This window comes from Solea senegalensis, linkage group LG20 (genome assembly GCF_019176455.1).
Source record: "Solea senegalensis isolate Sse05_10M linkage group LG20, IFAPA_SoseM_1, whole genome shotgun sequence".
NCBI classification, from domain to species: Eukaryota; Metazoa; Chordata; class Actinopteri; order Pleuronectiformes; family Soleidae; genus Solea; species Solea senegalensis.
Window position 1 is genome coordinate 12,081,718 of NC_058039.1, and position 21,041 is coordinate 12,102,758.

The window sequence follows — 21,041 nt, forward strand, 5'->3', positions numbered from 1 at the left end:
TTTCACTTCCTCCTCTGTGCCCTCTCTCTCTCTCTCTCTCTCTCTCTCTCTCTCTCTCTCTCTCTCTCTGTGTATGTGTGTGCTTTGTAAAGCTCGCAGCAGAGGCCAATCAGAGGCAAGTTAGATTTACAGCCAGCATTAGCATGTTTACGAGACGCCACACTCCTGCAAAGAAGAGAGAGAGGGAGAGAGAGAAAAAAAAGAAGTCTTCTCGACATTACATTACTCAGCAAGAATGGGCGTTGCATTGCAGCACTGAGGTGCAGATAAAGAAGGGATGGAGTTACAGTCGCCCGCCGCTGAGACAGCTCGCTGATGTTCTCCATCTGAAGTGGCTGTATATGCGGCACTGACTGTATTATATGTCTCCGAGATGAGTTGAGAGGCTAAGAGAGAGGGAGAGTGGGGGTGAGAGCTGAATGCCGAGTCACTGCTGTGACCTTTCAGTCCAAAGATAAAACACACCCTGACTTTTAGACCACCTGCTCCCCCACCACTGAACTATGAATACATGAACAACACGCATGACGATCCTGAACGCCAAGACAATATCACGGTGAATTTCACATCCGAGGCTTATATGAAGCAGTGAAAGCTTTCTGACATGAGGAAAGGTGTGTGTGTGTGTGTGTGTGTCAGAGGTAGCCGCACTCCCACACACACCAGCACACATCCACTGGGTTCAGAGCAGCATGTGGTCCATGCAGAGAGCAGAGCTCGGCTGATGGTTGCCAGGATACTGTTGGCCTGGTGATATCGGCTGCTCATTTCAGCAAAGAGGAGGAGAATGAAAAAAAATAAAAAATCCAGGGTACTCACGCACGGGGCCAGTTGTTTGTAACAATAATGTATCGATTTTTGCTCCTCGATAATCAGTCGAAAACAACACACACACATACACAAGTTTGCAACCAGGAAAGGAACCAGCCAGCGGCGCTTCACACTTCTGTCTTCTTACCCTCTTCTCCTATGAGTGCTACGCCGCTTCCTTTTCCCTCAGATCCTCTCCTCCTCTCCTCCTCTCCTCCTCTCTGTCCTCGTCCTTTGCGGCCGGCTTTGTGAAATTGCTGCGGTGAGTAAATCCCAGGTGACCTCGGCTCTGCACAGTATCTGGAGTCCCACGGTGGCACTGGTCGTCGCTTTCGCCGCGTTTCTGGCGGCTGATATTAACTTCTGCTCTCGATCTTTCTCACTGCGCGTCTCACTGTGCATCTCTGTCCACTTCACACTTCTCTTTTTCAGTAATCTATTTAAAGGCGTGTGGTTTTCTCTATTTGCTCTGTGTGCAAGATGCGGCGCTTTGTTTTGGTAGGAGAGGACACCCTGGAGTGAGTATGTTGGCTTTAAAAGCACACAGTATGTCCACGTTATTTTATGCCCTCTACCACTGGCTCCATTGTCCTGATACGTCTTTTTTTTTATCAATTCGTACCCAAATCGAGAAAACTCCTCTCTTTTTGTCACCAACGACAGAACTGGTTCCTCAAAACGATCCCTGCTAGCGCTCCTCTCCACCTCACTTCTCTATTTCACCACTAACCAGCTCCTTCCTGGCTCCTCTGGCCTTTTCTTGTCACAGCACATTTCTGTCACAGCTCCATTCAGTCTCACTGGTGGCCCCGACTCTAAGTGGCTCAATGAAAAGAGTAAAAATGTAAACACAGACTGGCTCCGTGATCTACATAAGCCACTGTGTGTACACACCCGGACTTTGGTCATTAGGACGTGGCGTTCTGTGAATTAGGAAGTGTGTTGGGTGATCACTGGCTGCAGATTCTGCTTCATGCAAACACCCGCAGTGTACGCACTCAGCCAGCAGGGCACAGTGGAGCAAAGTGCTTCTCTTATGCAACTGTGCAGCACACAGCTCTCATCTGTAGTCCAGCAAGAGAACCCCAAACCAAAGGCCTCCTCGAGTCTTAATAAAGACACAGCTCGGCTCCCACATGGCGGCTGAAAAGCAAACCTGGTCCGATCAGCGAGCGGGTCTGGCCAGACCTCCGCGACTCCTTTCAGCTCTCCCTGAAAGCGTCTTCCTGTTGTAGGTCAGGAGCTTCATCAGTGTGGATTCAGTGAGCACAGAAGCGTCATCCCTTTGCCAAATTGAACCTCTATTAAATGACCAATAACACCATCTGTGTCTCTTAGTCTCCACATCCGACTACAATGATCTCTCTTTCTCTCTGTCTGTCATACTGTGTATTCACTGGCCTGTGAATCAAACCTATTCAGCAGCTGTACTGTACACACAGCTTGCAGCACATGCACTCATCTCCACCCACCACTGTTTCCTTACTCCTAAATTGTCTCTTCGCCTCCCAACTCGTCCATATGGCGCTCCTCTAGCATATCCTTATTTTTCAGCTGCTGCTCTATTCACGTTTGAATAGAGCAGGTTTTTTTTGGGGGGTAATCTGCATTTTTCCACTCTTCCTTTTTTTTTATTTTCCATTCCTACCTTCGCTTGTGTTTATCCCTCTGGAACACTTCACTGCATCAACCAGGGCTTGTCAGCTCCACGCAGTGGTTACAGCATCAGCACCCTCCACCTGACAGCGAGAGAGAGAGAGAGACACACACACACACACACACAGAAAGAGAGAGCGGTGAATTTACATAAACCTCATCTTCACGTGGTGTCGAGAGAAGCGTTGGTGTTGATTTGAGAATGCGCCGAGTCAGCAAGGGCACAGACGAGCATGTTCGGACAATCAAAGTAGAACAAAGGGCAAATAAACACAAGAACTCAAGAACTAAAAATACCAAAAGGCTAATTTTAGATGAGGATATTGTTTCCCCCTGGGCTGGAACTGCAGCCAAACTTAACCCATCCACCTTTAACCTGTTGCTACATCTAATCAGTCTATAATGACGACTCTGTGAATGACACGTTTCATTTTCTGAATATGATCCGTTTACGTCAGGCAGAAGTTATAGAATAATGATGGTGTAAAACGAACCGTCTCAAGCTCTCATTTATTCCAACATGTCCAACAAAGAAACAAGTTCTCTACCGTCTTCTTTTCTTTTAGGGCAGACGTAATATTCATCTCTTTTTAATTTAGATTCTGTGAATTCATGTCCTTTGTTGTGCAACAGTACACATGCATAGACATATACGTTTCCTGCAGCTCTAGCACTACATTTTATCATTCCTCCTTACTGCTTCATTTTTGTTTCGTTTGGGTCCTATTCTCTTGCTTTCGTGTCGAGGCCTGCTCATAGACACTGACATTTGGCGATGGGGAAAATGGCGTATGGTGGATTTTTTTGGAGTTCCGTGAGAGTGACCAAAATAACAGAGTTGCTTCTGCACGTAAACTGACAGCTGCTGTAAAAGTCTCGCGGTCGTCGTGATGCTTTCTGTCTGCCAGAGAACTATGATCTTGAAACATCAGCATGGAAATTGATTAAGCCACTTTCACTGCTATTTTAAGGCTGAGTGACGTCATGTGAGCCCTGAAGTCACTGGAGTCATAAGCAGTTGGACACACAGGATATTTACTGTGGCCTCAGTTTACAATGGACAGTAGTACCTCCCTAATAAATACAGTAATCCCATAGTAAAATGGACAGAGCTTGTTAGACTTACAACTGCAGCTTTGTCTCCTACTCGCCGCCTCCTGTAACTATTAACACTGCTGCTGCTGCCCTTGCATCATCGGATCTCATCAGGAGAGTGTGTGTGTGTGTGTGTGTGTTAACGGGAGTGAGGCGGGGGCCTTTGAAGAATAGTTGCCAGGGAAACAGCCTCTTTCTCTCATGGAAACACATTGATGGGTACTGTTATCAAATGAAGGGATGTATGTATGGATGGACTGCGTGTGTGAAACAACACTGGCATGGACTTTACTGTTTGGGGAGAAATGCAAAGTCAAATAGATAAATAAACATGTTTGTTTTATGCATTGTCCACTCCTGTCATAACATGACAGGGAGATTTGATTTGATTACATGTTCTATTCAGGTAAACTGCTTATTGACTCTTTCCTCTCCGTCAAAGAGCGAAGGACATGCATTTGAATTGAACATCGAGAGGTCAAGAGAGGTCAATCGTGAACTTTGATGTTTTGACCTAAGGTGAACTCTCTCTCCCCAGTTTATGGTCTCAGTGAACACGTGTCATGTTTGTGCTCCCGTGTCTGTACGGCGCACGCTTCAAGAGAAAACAAAAACCAGCAGCTGTTGTCACAACTATTAATGCTTTTTACCAAATCAAATTAAGCACAGGCGTCTCGTTTTGCTCTAGCTTCAGGGGCCTGACTTCACATTTTGACGGATTATATTTTCAAATCTCTTAATTAGTTGAGTGCTTTCGTTTGCCTCTTGAGCTCTATACGCCACCTGTTTGCTTTCTCTGGTCCAAACTGGTTATACACTCCCATGTAGTCCACCCCAGTCTTATTTTCAAGGAAGCTGTGTATTCCTAGAATAGGGCTAGTATTTTTGAAACACTGTGCTTCCCAACCTCAGTTTCCCCTGAGTTGAGAAATATCTTCATTCTTTTGTTTGTTATGTGTCCACCAGTGACACTCGGGGGAAACTGATGTTGGGAAGCACAATTTTTCAAATTTCAAATACTACCCCTATTCTAGGAATACAAAGCTAAATGCAAATCGGTGAAGTATTCCTTTAACTATTAATGAGTGTAGATTCCAGCCAAAAACCAAGCGCTACATACTGTACTGTAAGTAAATAAGCAAGGCACTAAATAAATAAACAGTCAATCTTCCTCATTTTGCCACTTTGAATGTCAGAAATAAAGGTGTCCACATTTCCTGTAGCTAAAACCCACAGTTGAGGAGGCTAATGACTTAACTGTTGTTCCTTTAAAAAAATTTAATTATTTTTCATGAGGTGGAAAAAGGAAGATATTTAGGGGGTCAGGGGTCACAGCAGCTCTGTGGAGGCCCTCATTCTGGACACTATATCTTTACATGTTTTGGATTTTGATGCTAACTGAAGGCTACGTATGTCATCCAGCACACTTAGACCGGAAGGATGAGGTGAGGGATATTCAACTGCCACATGCAAATTTACCAACAAATACATTTTATACACTAAAAATGAAAAAAAACGAAAAAAAAAACAGTAACTCTCTCATGCACGTAGAGAAGATCTGACTTTCATAATCAATAAACCACTATTGTCAACTCATTTGCTCTGTATGAAAACTTCAGAATTTCCCGTTTTGCTGAATCAGTTTTCATTTGTTTTGTTTCACATCTCAATGAACACAGAGTTAATATCATATCCCTGAAAATGAATCGATGCCATTCCAGGAAGAATTTGATCTTGGCGTGAATCAGTGTCATACTAATCAAATAAGTAGTCTACTCTGTCGCAGCCTCAGAGCAAACGGTGTAACAAAGGAGAAGAAAGAAGGAGTCCAGCTGGCATAAGGTTCCTGTCTTTGGATGTACAGTAGCCGCTCTTACAGTGACTGCAGGGCCGACGGTGAAGCACTCATTAGGTCAGAGGGGCCAAAAAAAGACCAAAGGCAGAGACCACAGTCATTGTGTGCAGATATCTGTCTGTTTTATTGAAAGTTAGACGCATTCATCTCACGTTACTTCTGCTGACCGAACAGGTCTTTTCTATTGTTGATTAATTCTATTCTCGCTCTGCCTCGTTTCCATTTTTCGTAACCTTTAGCCCACTCTGTCTCCACCCCCTGTTCACTCCAAGCTCCTCTTTCATCTTTAGCCGTTCATTCACTCTTCTTCTTCTTCACGACTCTCACCCCTTTGACCTCTTCCCCTGTTACTGTCCTTTATATATGCTACCTCTCCCCTTTCCTTTATCCTTCCCTGTATTGTCCCCCTTAATGTAGAGATGAGTGCAGGGAGCTGCGTGGCCGCTCCTCGAGTGTGTTTTAAGACAAAGCAGCGGAAAAGAGGACGAGTGTAAAGCGAACAACTGTAAACACCCAGCGAAGGAAAGGAAAGGAATCTGCATCAACACAGAGCCAATTTGAGGATTAAAGTGAGAGATGGCAGTGTCAGACCCAGCAACACAATCACTAAAGATTGACTTCCAATTCCAAGATTGACTTCCTCAGGGCCACACACTCACACACACACACACACACACACACACACACACACACACACACATTTTTGTGTAGCAGTCATAGTGAGGTCTTAACCCATAAACGGCCCCTTTTTAAAGTCCTCACTTCTCACAAAATGTCTTGTAAAAGAGTTTTGGTCCCGATAAAGATGTGTGTGGAGAACACACGTTTCTAGGATACTGCATTGCCTTCTGTTAACCATAACCAGTCAATGCCTAAACCCTAACCTTAACCTAACCACTTAACAGTTCCTCAGACATTAGTTTCTGCCTCATTAGAACCAGGTTTTGGTCTCCACGAGGACATCTTGTCATGACAAGGTCACAGTTTATGGCAGAGGAGGTCCTAAAAAGATGACTAATACAAGTACACACACACACACACACAGATGCCATCATTCCTTGCTGAGATGAGGATGGAAGGGGAATAAGAGCGAGGGATGGAGGCAGAGAGCAAAAGAAAAATGGAAGGTAGATGTTACGATTCTCCTGCATCACCCCTCCCCCCCTCTCTTTCTCTCTCTCTCTCTCTCACACACACACACACACACACTGGCTGGCTGAGTCTGCGTATGATGCCTTATTAAAGGGAAATTGCAAATGAGCATTGTTATTCTGTGCTGCATGCCTGACAAGGAGGGAGGATAGTGAGAGACGGAGAGAGAGAGAGGTCATGGCATCTTTATTTGGTTCTTTAGAATCAGTTCCTTGTAAAATATGTAAAATACTGTATATTATGTCATTTTTCAAATACAACACAGAACTGGGCCAGTAGCAGGGGGATTTGATGCTTATTTTGGATAAAACCAAACACTTAAGTTGTTTTACATGGAGGTTTATATGTATATATATATATATATATATATATATATATATATATATATATATAACAACACAGATTCCTTTTATTTATTTTTCAGCCAAAGAGAATACATTTAAATTTAAGTAATACTGGAAACACCACGTGTGCTTCAGTGCATAGATGGCTGTAAAGAGAGATCACGTTATTTTTATTTGCGGTATGCACAATGCCACTGCTGCTATCAAACTGAGTTCTATAGGACTTTAGGGGTCCACGTACTCGCGGTGGGTCTGTGATGCGTTTCTGTGCATTTTTCCATAAGCCCCTGCTGTCTGCAAACAAAGAAAGATGTAATAACGTGCTCAGTGGTCATGCAGACAGTCACTCTTTGTCCCTGCCTACACAGGGATTTTTTATGGCTCAGGCCATGTGTATACGATGTGCTTTCACAACTCAAGTTCAGCTCGTTACGATGAAAATAAAATTGATTTAGTGTGTTATCGAAGTGTGAATGTGCAGCATGCAGATTCTCCTAAATACAGAAGGGCATATTTTAGGGTTAGGGTAAGGGTTAAGGTTGTGTGTGTGTGTGTGTGTGCGCGCACGCACTATAAAACAGTACATAAAGTCAGTTTGAGGCTCCCTGGTGTCTTGCTGCCTCACAGCGCTCCCCTCTCCTTCAACTCTCCTTCACTCTTTCCATCCATTTATTGTCTGTCTGCCTGTTTGAGTGTTTGTCCATTACCCAGCCCATAGTCTGTCGCCTGCATGCAGTGTCCTCTGCATTAAACATTAAAGAGAAGTAAAGTTCCCCTGACACACAACCTCTTCCAGTTAATCTCTCGGGAGCTGTGTTACAACTCCACAGTACAGATGAGAGATTTTTTTTTTTGCTTTTGTCTTTTTGCACTTGGTTTGGTTGGTTGTTTAGATACAGACATAAAACGCAAATGAGGGTGTTTTTGACAAGACCGACTACTGTACAAGACGCCGGGGGGGGTTTTGTGATCGGATCTGAGGACACATCCAGGACGGACTGGGACAATCAGATCACGTGTGTGGTGTTCTTGTCGGTCAAAGTGCTGTAGGTGGAATTGGAATTGAGTGTAGAGCATCAATTTCCTGTGCCAGCGCTAGAAAAATGGCCACAACAATGGGCAACTGCAGCTTCACAGGCGGTTGTAACTTAAAAGTGAGAAAACTTGATTATAGAAAATAGAACAAAAGTCACACTTACAGAGTACTACTTCGATCTAGGGTAGAATTAGGTCAGGGCATGTGTCTCAATCACTCAGCCACAGAGAACGAATGAATGACCTCTGACCTCAGTGTCACCCAGAATCTATATTCAGCTTTGTGTGTCGAAGTTGTCCCCCCACCCCCCCGCATACCTTGAGGACCTGGTGTGTCCTTGACAGAGGCAGTGAGGCACCATGTGCACACTGTGCTGCAGTGAGGAGGATGCTGTGATACACTACTCCCTGTCCCACTGGGAGGGGATGGATAGCAGCAGCAGCAGCAGCAGCAGCAGTAGCTCTCGCATATAGGAAGCTGGTTGTGATGTAAGGTATAGGCTCAAACAGAAGTGGAGAAAATTATATTGATTGAACATGACAAGAATGAACTAAAAAGGAGACATTTTGGTACACTATGTGTTGGTTTCTTTTGTTGTTTGATGGAAAATGATTTATATATACAGTCATTAGTGAGCATATGTGTGTTTGAGTGTGTATAGACTACAGTGTGCATAGACTACAGTAGAGTCTGTATGCACAGTTTCACAATCTGATCAAACACTCGACACAAATGCGGTTGCCAGCATCCTCCTTGTCTGCCTGTGGCAGATCTGGCATATGCACATGTGACCAAACACACACACACACACACACACACGCACAAATACAGCGATCAAAAATATACCAAGATGTAAAGTGGTGAGACTGAAACGGGTGAATATTCACTAAACCCGAGCCTGCATGGTTAGGTTTTCTCTCCCATGTGGCAGTAAAACAAACCCGAGACATTTACATGTTTTGTTTTGCCAAGTTTTTTGATGAGTCAATTTCACAAAAGTATCCTTTGTGATTCTCGCCAGGAATTCTAGCCAGTTTTTTTGCAATCTGCAACACAGCAACTATTGTCAAGTGAACAATTGTTTTTAGCATAATGCTCATTTTAATGAAAAATGACAGCACTGTAGTTAGTTAACTGAAGAGCATGAGTTACCCCTGTATGAACCAAAACAGAGGATGTCACGTTTTTTTATACAGCAAGACATTTCCTGAAACAAGCGTCTACATCGAGGTGTCCAACTCAGTTACACAGGGGGACACAATTTAAAACTGTGTCCAAGTTGAGGGCCAGACTATAGGTCAAATAATACAAAATCGGAACCAAGTAAGCTTATATATTAATATAAGACCCCTCTGGTTGTTTTCAATAGTCCACATTTAATTTGTTTATTTCTTTTACAGGCCAGGTCACTTGATGTGTGGTAATGATACGTGTGTCACCGGAAGAGCAGGGATTATGTAACATCTAATCTCTCGAGCCAAATACAATTGTATGGCGGGACATAGTTTGACACGTGTAGCAAAACCCTTGCACACATCATAGGAAACATCTCACATCTCTTGCAAAAGCAGTGAATGACATCAACAACTATATAACCACCTCTAAACATTCCAAACTATATACACATCTGTCACATTTCATATTTTCTGAAGCTAAGTGTAAAACACTAAGATATCAAATGTGTCAAGAATTGAAATAAGCAGAGTGATGTGTGCATATAGTTTTGAGTGTGTTTTACATTTTACTGTGTCAGCGATCGTAAAAAAAACAATACTTTAGCTTTGGACGTCAACAAATTAGCAGGACTAATGATTACAGCCTAGAATGGTGTGTCCACCTGGACAGTGACAGCTGTGACATCACACTAGTATGTGCAGCATATAGTGCTGTCCATCAATGACCACTAAGACGAACAAATATAAACCCTTCAGATATTGTTCCTGCGGGAGTGTTGAGGGATTTATATTTAGTACAGTATGTGTAGTGACTTGAGTTTTGCTTGACTGATGTTCGTAAAAGACTCGACTCATCTTATCTTTCTCAAATACTGAGCGGGTTAACGTCACCATTTGTTTTTCAAACATGGAAAAAACAAAGTGTCTGCTTTCTCGGCCTTGTGTGCAAACCTGGCAACCGAGCGACACCGACACCACAACGTGAAATTTCATTCGACACTTGCCAAATACCACAAAGGCAGATAAGACAGGAAGTCAGGTTGCTATTTTAATCCAACACTAGTTAACATTAATGGGTCAAAAGCTGGTTACGATTGAAACCGGCTGAGGTTTTTTGGCCTGACATTTGAAATGCATTTCCATGGTCGAATGTTGGTCTAACGTCAGTACTGTAGTTTCATTTATGTTAATTATATTTTTTTTTTTGTCAACAATTCAGTTGTATGGGAGTAATACAGTGTTGCTGTTACTGACTAAACTATTTTTAAATGTGGAATACCTGGGAAATCATCTTGATATGACACGATTTGGTTCTAGATCAACTTCAGACTTGCAAATGTGTGACTTTCGTCCATTTCTGGTAAACAGAGATAAGCAACACACACACATTTCACATATCATGAGTGTGGCGTCTTAAAGGAATACGTTTGTGATAAATTTGCATTTAGCTTTGTATTACTAGAATAGGGACTGTAGTATCTTTTGGAGAAAATCGTTCTGTTAGCGTAACTGTTAGCAAATATGGCGGACACTGTTTACATTCCGGGAATGAGGTCCCGTCGCCCTACGAGTGGGTCTAAAAAGTGAGGAATTAGTGTTGGAGTTTCAAGCCTCGGACCAAGTGTTACTGGTGGGAACATAACAAAAAAAAAGAATGAAGATATTTCTCGACTCAGGGAGGTTGGGAAGCACATTTTTTTCAAAAATACTACCCTTCTTCTAGCTAAATGCAAATCCCCGGTATTCCTTTAACAAAATACACCCCTTGACTTCATTCATTCATCTCTCTGAGGCAAAGTTCCTGTCAACTTTAAGTGTGTATTTATCTTGAGCCTAATCAAACACTCGCTTACAGTATATCATCCGTGCAGTGATTAAAAGAGCTGGAGCCTTGATTGAGTTAACATCGCTAACTGCATCTTTTGCCTCTTCGCTAATTGTGATTCAGCTCTTCTTCCTCTTCTTCCACTCTGCTCTCCTCATCCTTTCATCGGTCAAAAAGAACTTCACCTTCACGCTGAATTGGCTATCATTGACCTTAAATATGACCTTGAAGAGCTTGAAGTTCATAAAGGGGCAGATTTGAGGTCATATGAGAGGATTTCTGTGTGTCATATCACACTTGCTCTGCTTCACAAGGATCACAACAAGGATGATAACAGGGTTTAATAGTACTTTTCAGTGGGTTCTACATGTGACACGATCTTATCAGATTTTGGCTTCTTTGTCGTTGAGGATTAAATCACACCATCTGGTTAATCTATTGTTTTTCCCACTTCAAATGTGTTAATCCCACTGTTCGAAACTTGCTAGTCATGACTTTTGATCAAGTGTTGAGTTCAGTTTCCTTGTTTCTTTAAAACAAGAGGACTGGAGAGGTGGAGAATATCTATAATTTAACACGTTTGTTTTAAAATGCATGAAAATCTGTCAAGAACATTTTATATTTAACTAGACTTAAAATGACTCAATTTATACTATATTTGAGATATTTAAGATATAAGTAAGCCTGTGCTTCATGGGTTAGTCCACCCTGTGGTCCATTAACAGGATCATCTCGGCTCAAAGTGTAATCCCTGATTCCTGACAACAGTGGATTAAAAACCACAAGATTACCAGGTAGAGATGGATCACATCTAAAATTTATAAATGATATAAGCCCAGAGTCTGACCCGAGCCTCTAAATGCCAAATTAAAAAGAAAAACAAACTCTCGGAGTGACAGATGTTTGAGTGACAGATGTTGTTGCTGGACAAATGGCTCGGCCAGTCAACGAGATTAGAAGTGTGGAGATGAAACATGGATTTTCAGGCAGTTTGGAGGAAACCAGCTGTGCCACATATGTTGTGTTTTAATTAGGCTTAAAGCAAAATGGTTGTCCCCGTGCCTCATAATGCAAATCTGTCTCATAAGCTCCTCTAGAAAAGTAGAAGAGAGAAATAATCTGCCATGAAATAACTCAAGCATTAAAAATCGGCGTGTGCAGATGATCAAAGATGGTTTATGGTTAAATGCTAAGCTATTTGCCAAATGAAGTCATTTCAGAAAGATATTTAAATATTGGTAATACACAGAAAAGGGCGCAACAGATGCCTGTAGCTTATATAATGACTTTTCACACCAGGCATTCCTATTAGAATCCTTAGTGTCAAAGTGTTTCGACAAAACACTTTTCCAGACACAAAACCATTCCACTGTGGAATAAACTGCACACATCTCCCTGTCGCTCTAAGTGTCACTCTTCTGCCGCGGAGTGTCAGCCGAGGTTGCGGCGACCTCAGCGACGTCTAGTCCACTGCAGGCTGGAGGAGGCGATTACGCGCCATTACACCTGACGTGCGGCGCGGACAGTGGCCTCCTCAAAAGCGACAAATGGTTAGACAAGCAGCAAACAAGACAAACGTCTCCGTTCCCGCGTACACCATTTTCTATTCTCAGTCCTCCCGATGTGTAATAACTGGGGCCACAAGGTTACAGACATGTGTGACGTGAAATGCTTGTCATCACGTCAAACGTAGGTGTGTGTAGGTGTGAGCTGTGGGTAATTGCTGTGATAATGTGAACACTGCTCCGTTTGACTGTATATTGTTGAGGAGTATAATGGAATACAACATATGGGGACGTTACATTAGGTGAGAGTGTAGAAGACAACCCCCATTCCTTTCCTCATCCCTGTCAAACCTGATAAGCGCAACGTATGCTAAAGCAGCCTAATAAGAGCCTGCTACTCCTATGGACGGAGCAAATGAGACATTGTGAGACACACGGCGCGCTAATCCTCCGCAAGACAGCAGGGTAGAGTGATTGTGCAGCAGTGGAAGACACCGCCACATGCTGTCAACACCATTTTGCAGTGAACATTTTGACTGGATGAGGGAGAAGGAAGTGACAGAATGTACCGAGGTGATGGAGGCTGATTGGAGCGGCCTAGATGGAGAGGATGAGCAATGAATTAATGAATGTTTAACCTAACGATGGAGCGAGGGGATGGAAGAGAGGGAAGAGACGGGGAGAGATGCTGACGGACAGTAGGAGAGAGAGAGAGAGAGAGAGACGGGGTTGAAGGAGGGGGTTGAGAGACAAAGAGTGGCAGGGAAGGAGCGAGGAGAGAGAAGGAAATGCAGACGAGCATGTTTCTATGGGCGCACAGGAAAGATTTGGGGTGAGGGAATCTTGCATCATCACGACGAGCCAATGAAACGGCCCTGTTAAAATGTTCTAAGGGAGTGTCCTAGCAACAGCGGAGTAAATACCATAGGAGCCACCATTCCATCTCAGACCGGGGGAAAAAAACAACCTCTGCACACACACACACACACACACACACACACACACACACACACACACACACACACACACACATAATGATTAAAGCAATCATGAACTAGACCATGAACATCAATGCATCTTACTTTGAATTCATATATGTAAATGGGTTATATACATTATTCTAACTCATCACCATACAGAGGACATTTCAACATCCATACAGTGGGTTTAAATGTGTAATGCATTATAATAAGAAGCAAAACAATTGTTTTTATTAGCTACATTAACTATAAATATGTGTTCAATTACTAATAAATGCTATAGATGTGTGTTTAATGTGCATATGAGTCTATGCACTATACATATATTGATTTTTTTTTAAAAAGCAAAATTAGCTGATTTCCGATGGACACAAATTAAATACATGTGTACATACACATGTATGTTCAGTCAGTATTGTGCCTTCACAGAGGAGAGGATGACACATACAAGCTCAAGTGTGTGCGTGTGCGTGTGCGTATGTTTGTGTGATGAAAAGTCAACATGGCAGCAAATCATCACTTAATCTACTCATATGGATTAAGGCCAGAGTCATAGATTACATGAAGGATCGTCTGGGACCAGATCTGTCAATTACACACCTCCTCTCTCTCCTCTCTCTTTCTCTTTCTCTCCTCTTTCTCACCTGAACACACACACACTCTCTCAAAGTACTTTCACTTTCTATACCTTTTTATTCAACCATCCACTGGATGGTCTTTTATCCTCTCTCCCCGCTGCACTCACAAAGACCTGCAGAGTCACATAGTAGGAAGTTGGTTTCTTCTATCCTTCTCTTCCTCTAACAACCTCATGTACCCCCTTTTCCTGCTCCAGATCTCAAAAGACTTATCCCACATTCATTCATCCCTCCATTCAGCTTTTTCCCGCCCTCCCTCTCTCCCCCCTTTGCTTCCCACCCCCCTGTTTTTTACTCTTGTCTCATGCGCCCACCCCTCCTGATCAGCAGTGCAATCTGGGGCTATTGTTTTTATCAGGCTGTTAGCAGAGACGGCTTCCACACACACACACACACATTCACACATTCACACGCGCACCACAAACACCCACCTCACTGTGTAGACTCCTGCACCTTTTGTACAGACACGAGCAATTTCTGATGTAATGTGTGTGTGATGCAGTTTACCCACAGAGCACTCGAGCACGTCCGTGTGACATATGGATCCATGAGCATGTACGATGCTTTTAATTCATATGTGTCACTAAAAAGTACAGAATATGGATAAAAAAGCGTCAGCTGGATTCCTGCTGATACACAGTGGAGAGTGTGTGTGTGTGTGTGTGTGTGTGTGTGGCAGTGGCAGTGACCGTTCTGCTCTGCAGTGAAAAAAAAGAACTGGTCCCAGTTGACCAGCCCCATGGATTTGATGTGGCTGGACCAAATTCATCGCTCCCTCCACTTTACCCCACAGGATCCTGAGCCACACAGGTCCTTCACATCCCCTCCATCCGCCTACAGGCAAATCGCACCACTGAAATCACAGTTCAACCACCAGCAGCCTCCATCTACAGTCAAACACCCCACACATCCATCTTCCATCCTCTCCTCCTCCAGCTCACAGCATCTTTTTGCATGGGTGGGACTATCCAGACCCGTCCTTCTATCAGTGCTACGATGGACAGACTTTTAATTAAACGATAAGAAAAGAAGAAAAAGGAGGAGAGAAAAAAAAGAAGTGGTGGCTCAGCTTACCGGCTGGGCGTACAGGAGAGGAGGATGATACCTCTGACTCTGCTCTTCCTTTCCGTCCTGCTCTCTGGACCGAGGTGTAGCACGGATGGATGCGGGGAACAAAAGAGAGGGACAAAAGGCAAGGGAGTGCAGACCCTGCAGAGTGGAGGCTCGTGAAAGAATGAGAGAAAGAGGATGTAAAAAAAAAAGAGAGAGAGGGGGGAAATGTCTCTATGTCGCTTTTCTCGCTCTTCCTCTGTGAAGATCCTTTATTCTTGTGAGCCAGAGGGCTGTGGATTCACCTAAACACTCACCACACGCACTGCCTCACGCCACACAGCCCTCCCTCTCTCTCTCTCTCTCTCTCTCTCTCCCCCTCTCTCTCTCACTGCACTAAAGACAGCAGCTGTTGGTCTATGAGAAATAGAACACTATGTCCCCCTCCCTCTCCCCATCTCCTCCTACCTCACTCGCTCAGTCACAAAGACCCCCACTGCACACACACACACACACATTCGCCGTGTCCTCACAACACCCCCTCCCCCTTTGACTGGCATATCCCACTAGCCTGCTGTTCAGTTGAGGAGGGGGCACACACACACAGACACACTACACACACACTGTGTGTGTGCGTGGTGCAGAGTTGTATTGTGTTTGACATTGTTTCAGTGGCAGAGTGACTTTTTCTGTCCACACAGTGTGAAAGTGAATCATGGTGAGTAAGGATGTACATCAGGGTATTTTTGCACACTGTGTGGGTGACTGCCGAGCACCGGTTGCCACTGTGCTGCACATGGAGAGGAAACTCACATCGTTTGTGGTTATGCACGGCACTGAAGGTGTTTATATTTGTTCATTCGAAAGTCAAAAATGTGCCGAGTGCCTGCGAGCAAGTATGAACTTTATGAGGCATTTATGAGACGCTGCCTGTGATGGACATTATATGAGGTTGTTTCCTTTTTTTTTCCCAGCTGAAATAACTTCTCTCACTTACACTTACAGCAAAGACAAAAGGCCACGGTTAAATGAGCCTTAGCATAATTGTCATTCTGTATAATGCCTGTGTGCGCATGGTGTGTGTGTGTGTGTGTGTGTATGTGTGTGTGGGTGTTCATTTGTGCACCAGCTCTGGTGCAGTTTATAGCAACAATGCATGATTGACTAGAACAGAGTAAAAGCACTGAAGGTCTATTCTCTCTGCTAAACCAAGCACATGTAAAAGCAGAGGAAGAGTTCATGTCTGACGATAAACGGTGGTTCTTCCTGTTTATGTACTGGTGTCTGAGCAGTGTGTGACTTTCACTTCGGCAAATGGCAAATCATTTTTACTTCAAATTAACAGTGGTAGCGTCACGTAATAGTAATGCTTGGAAAAGTAAATGAAATGAATCAAATGCACACATTTACATTTGGCTCTCAGTTCGATGCGTCGGTGTCACGATGAGTCCATCATACAGGAAGTCATGCTGCACGACTTGACACCGCTGTCTTGGCTGAGGGTTGGTTGAAGGGTTGAACGGAACATTACAATAAAATGAAAAGTCACTGTGATGTGAAAGGGCTTCCTGTGTAACACACTTGCAGTGCAGCCCATGCTGGGAGGAATGTTTTCCTCCCGACTGCAGGGCCGAGGGTTGCAGTAGATGCTTCGTCAGAGAGCTTTTCGTGAGTCACCGAGGCTCATTAAGTGGGAGGTTATTAGAGAACTGCTGTGAGACTCATTATAAGGCTGCACACTTTAATCTGTTATGGTGTTATGTATCGGGCCCTCCAAGTGTGAAACGAGCTTCCCACCTCACTCAGGTAAACTGATGTTTTTGATGCAGGCAGGAAAACCTCAGACCTCTTTGGAAACCAGTGTTTCACCCTCGTGTGGATATACAGTTAGACAGTGGGTCGTCTTCTTCTTTCCATAACGGTTCAGCGTCCTCACCTGTCATCCTTCACTTTTTTAGGCTTTAGCATCAAAGCAATAGTTGCAAGTGACGGTTTTGGTTTTTAGCCATTAATATCTTAGTCTAGACCAGGGGTGTCGAACTCATGCACATACAGAACAACTTGAGCTCAAGTGGGCCGGACCAGTAAAATAATACCTTAATAACCTATATATATATATACATATATATGTATATATACATATATATATATATATATATATATAAATATATATATATATATATATATATATATATATATATATGTATATATATATATATATATATCATGAGACTCTTATGTGATAAGAAAATTATCGTTAATCTATTCTCAAAGTTGGGTCTGGGACCTGGGTCCACATAGTGAGCAAGCTATGAATTTCACTTTGATATGTTAGCGGATGTATACCTGGCCCAGAAGGCTCTGACCTGGCTGAGCGGATGTAGGTAACGCTACGTTATGTAATTTATTGTCATTTTTGTTTTATAATGGTCTATGTAATTTACCACGGTGAAAATGGTTTCAGGTTGGATATCCAACCGTCCGTCCGACAACTGTCTGAATGAATATCCAACCTGAAACTAACTTCACGCGGTATAGCTTTAGCTAACGTTATCAACGTTTTGCTGATTAGTTGCTGATAGTTGCCTACTACTACTAGCAATCTTACTCTGATATACTTTTTCTGTCCTACTCCTAATGTTAGGTGTGATGAAAACAGAGGAGCGCCACTTAGCAGAAGAAGAATTCAAATGAACCATTTTAATCTAGATTAATCTAGATTAACTCCAAGATTGCAGTGAGATTAATCTAGATTAAAAAAATTAATCTATGCCCAGCTCTAATATATATATATATATATATATATATATATATAACAACACAGATTCCAGTCATTCCCTTTGCTTTACATTTTAAAGAAGTATCTTTTCACAAAACATATAATAAACAACCTGAGATTTCTTGAGACAAATAATTGTTAATCATTTCAACAATAATATGCCTATGTTTACCATTTACACATGTGCATTACAACTCAAAGATCACACTGGATCTATAAAGGCACCAAACGTTTCGTCACAGGTATCTGGCACTGAAAAATATAGTATTTTATACAGTATAAATTTTAAGTTTATCCTGGGGGCCAGATTGGACCGTCTGGTGGGCCGGTTCTGGTCCACAGGCCATATTTTTGACACCCCTGGTCTAGACCAATGTTTCACAAACCTTTTATATGGGGACCCACTTTGTTAAAAACGACAAACCAGCGTGACCCAGTTCACATTATCCAGGAAATCATGACGAGAGCGCGTGTGCAGCATTTGAAATGTTTCCATCCCAAAACAGCTCATGCAATTTTGGAAACCAAACACTGTGACCCTCTCCCTGGGAATGACCGGTCTAGACACACTACTGTGTGACCCCTCGAGTCACACTAATATCAGTGTTGCTGCTCTGGTTTCATCTTGAGGAGAAAGATTCCTAAGATCACATGTGAAGGATCTCACACAAAGAAATAAAATAAAAGTTTCACCGTTTATAGTGAGCGTCACCTCCCCTAACGACTCGCGACATGCACAGAACCAGATGTGGGCTTTGTAGAGGGGTGTGTGTGTGTGGGGGGGCCTGTTGTCTGTGAATAAACATCACCTTTGATGTGAGGCATTGTATTGCTCCTCCTAACCGAGTCAACTCAAGGCTGAAAGATTAATTGTTCAGATCTCACCACACCGTGACATTCGTTTCAGTATGCTGTTAGGGGGCAGACTCGCCCCAGAGTGTTCCCCAGACCTCAGCCGAGACACATGATCGTCACCTGATCCGGTGACTGGCGAAACACTGCGAGTGAGTGACTCAATTTGCATACGCTTATAATGAATCAATAATAATGAACGTGCACTCGCAGAGAGAAACCGTCTGCAAACGGTCACTCTGCACATAAACATCTAATAATGCTAGATGTTTATGTGCTTATTAACTTTCTTAATTCACAACAACCAGTACATTACAGGCACTCGTCAAAGCTCCTCCCCCGTCAAGTTTGGCTGCACTTTCTCTCCCGTTTTTACGGCTTTTCTTCTTTATTCCAGAAACTCAACTTATGGAGCTTTTCCGCACTGTTTGACCCGACACAGTTTCGGGTAGCAGGCACATAGTTTTCCATTATTACCTACTCAACATGGACAGGGTCGCCACACGGTTGTGTAGTGGTTAGCACTCTCACCTTGCAGCGAGAAGAGCTAAGTAGCTGAGATTGGCACAGCACCCCCCACGACCCTCTGGTGGAGGATAAAGCGGTAGATAATGACTGACTGACATTAGAATCAGCTAATGAAGAAGATGTCATGTCACTGAACGGGTTGCGATTCGGCTCACAATCGTTGACTTTACTAAATGTTAGAGATAAACACGTGTTTTCAGGAGTTTTTAACTGATCTACAGTTCGGCATAGTTCGCTTTGAGTCTTGATGTCGCACTCATGACTCTTCCAGAGACGACACTCTCTGACCAGTCAGTGGCCGACAGTCTGTCGACGTCACATTTTAGTATCGGTAAATATGGTACTAACAAAAAGCACCAGGTACCAGGTACTGTTGCTATTGGAAAAGCCGGGTCTTGCAAGAACTGTATAGAGGAAAAGCGCCATTAGTGATTCTGTCAGCCTGTGAAGAGGATTTCACTAAGGATTTGTTGGATGTGTTTCAGAAACAAATTGCCAGTCCTAGCTTTAACAAAACAACTGTGAAAATAAAAACATTCTCAGTTCAATTTTCTGTATTGATTCTAATACAAAAAAAAACCCAGGTGAAGCTGCCTTTTCATAACTTGGTCTACAATATGCGTGTGTGTGTGAGAGGACGGGGCCTTTTATTACCTGAAATATTAATATGTGAGCATTACCGCCAACAAGAATAAGGTGAAACACCTTGGATTATTTATGTAGTGTCTATTTTTTTTTTATTTTTTCAGGTCAATTGTCCCGTCTTGCTCGCCACTGTGTGAATGGCTGCCTGTGGTACCTGTGGTGAGCCAGTTCTATAAAGGCTTTCTTTATGAATTATGAGGAGACATAAAGTGCACCGGTGCCATTAAGATGAAGCTGTGGAAAGAGCAACTTGGAGTGAAGAAATTCAGGTGGAAAAATAAAGTAAAATCTCTTGTGGTTTCAGTGTAAACGTGAGTCAGAGGTGATTGAGGCTTCAGACTAAAAGTTGAATCTTTAAACAAATACATATGAACATATGATGGTGATTGAGTCATGAGTCGTTGAGTCGTGCAGTTTGACTTCTTTAAGATGATCTCATTAGGTGTCATGACACTGACTGACTCTTTCATTTTGACTTTCGTTATCCTGTTTTGTTTGGATTTTTGTTTTGTTGTGTTTGGTTCTTCTGTGTTTTACTGTATCTTAGTTTCCTGTTGTATTTTAGTAGTTAATTCCACACCTGCACTTCATCTGCCAGCCTGTTATTTCTCCTCACCCGTGTGGCTCCTCCCATCTCTGCACCTGTGGCTCATTCCCTCGTTTATTAGTCTGTATTTAAGTTCAGTTCCTTGTTCAGTTCAGTTCAGTTTATTAGTCCTGGTGTCCTGCGAATTCTGTTTTGGAAATACATCCTTTATTTGTTTAAGTGCCTGCTTCCAAACTCCTGAATGTGAGTCCATCTCCCGAATTCACCGCTTACATTTAAGTATCATTAGATTAGATTACACTTTATTGACCTCTGACCATGCTTTGATGAAATAATGATTTGGATGAAGATCTTCTATGTACTGTGTGTGCATTGTGGCCCAATAATTATATTTTTGGTGGTGATGTGCATTTGGATTCAGTTTTGTTTTCCCAAACACTCAGTCTTTACATTTAGATTCTTCTTTTTGAAGATGGTTTTATCCGCACAGATTACCAGGCTAAAGTGACTCGTATGAAATTTAAAACAACAATGATGAGATGAGGTGTTGTGTTTTTTCTAGAGGGTGG

The 21,041-nt window shown here is 42.9% G+C and overlaps 1 protein-coding gene across 3 annotated transcripts in view; it reads right to left on the reverse strand.

Annotated features, from left to right (window-relative positions):
- fam49al (family with sequence similarity 49 member A, like) overlaps window positions 1-15,459 on the reverse strand; it is a 28,867-nt gene extending 13,408 nt beyond the window's left edge. For 2 of the 3 annotated variants that reach the window (XM_044052186.1, XM_044052188.1), the window contains exons 1-2: window positions 15,146-15,459; window positions 2,459-2,549 (exon numbers count right to left, since the gene is read on the reverse strand). The gene's annotated coding sequence lies outside the window, so the exon portion shown is untranslated. Of the gene's footprint in view, window positions 1-958; window positions 2,389-2,458; window positions 2,550-15,145 lie in introns of those variants that run through there. The other variant, XM_044052185.1, reaches the window with a different exon arrangement.
- Window positions 15,460-21,041: the final 5,582 nt, after the last annotated feature.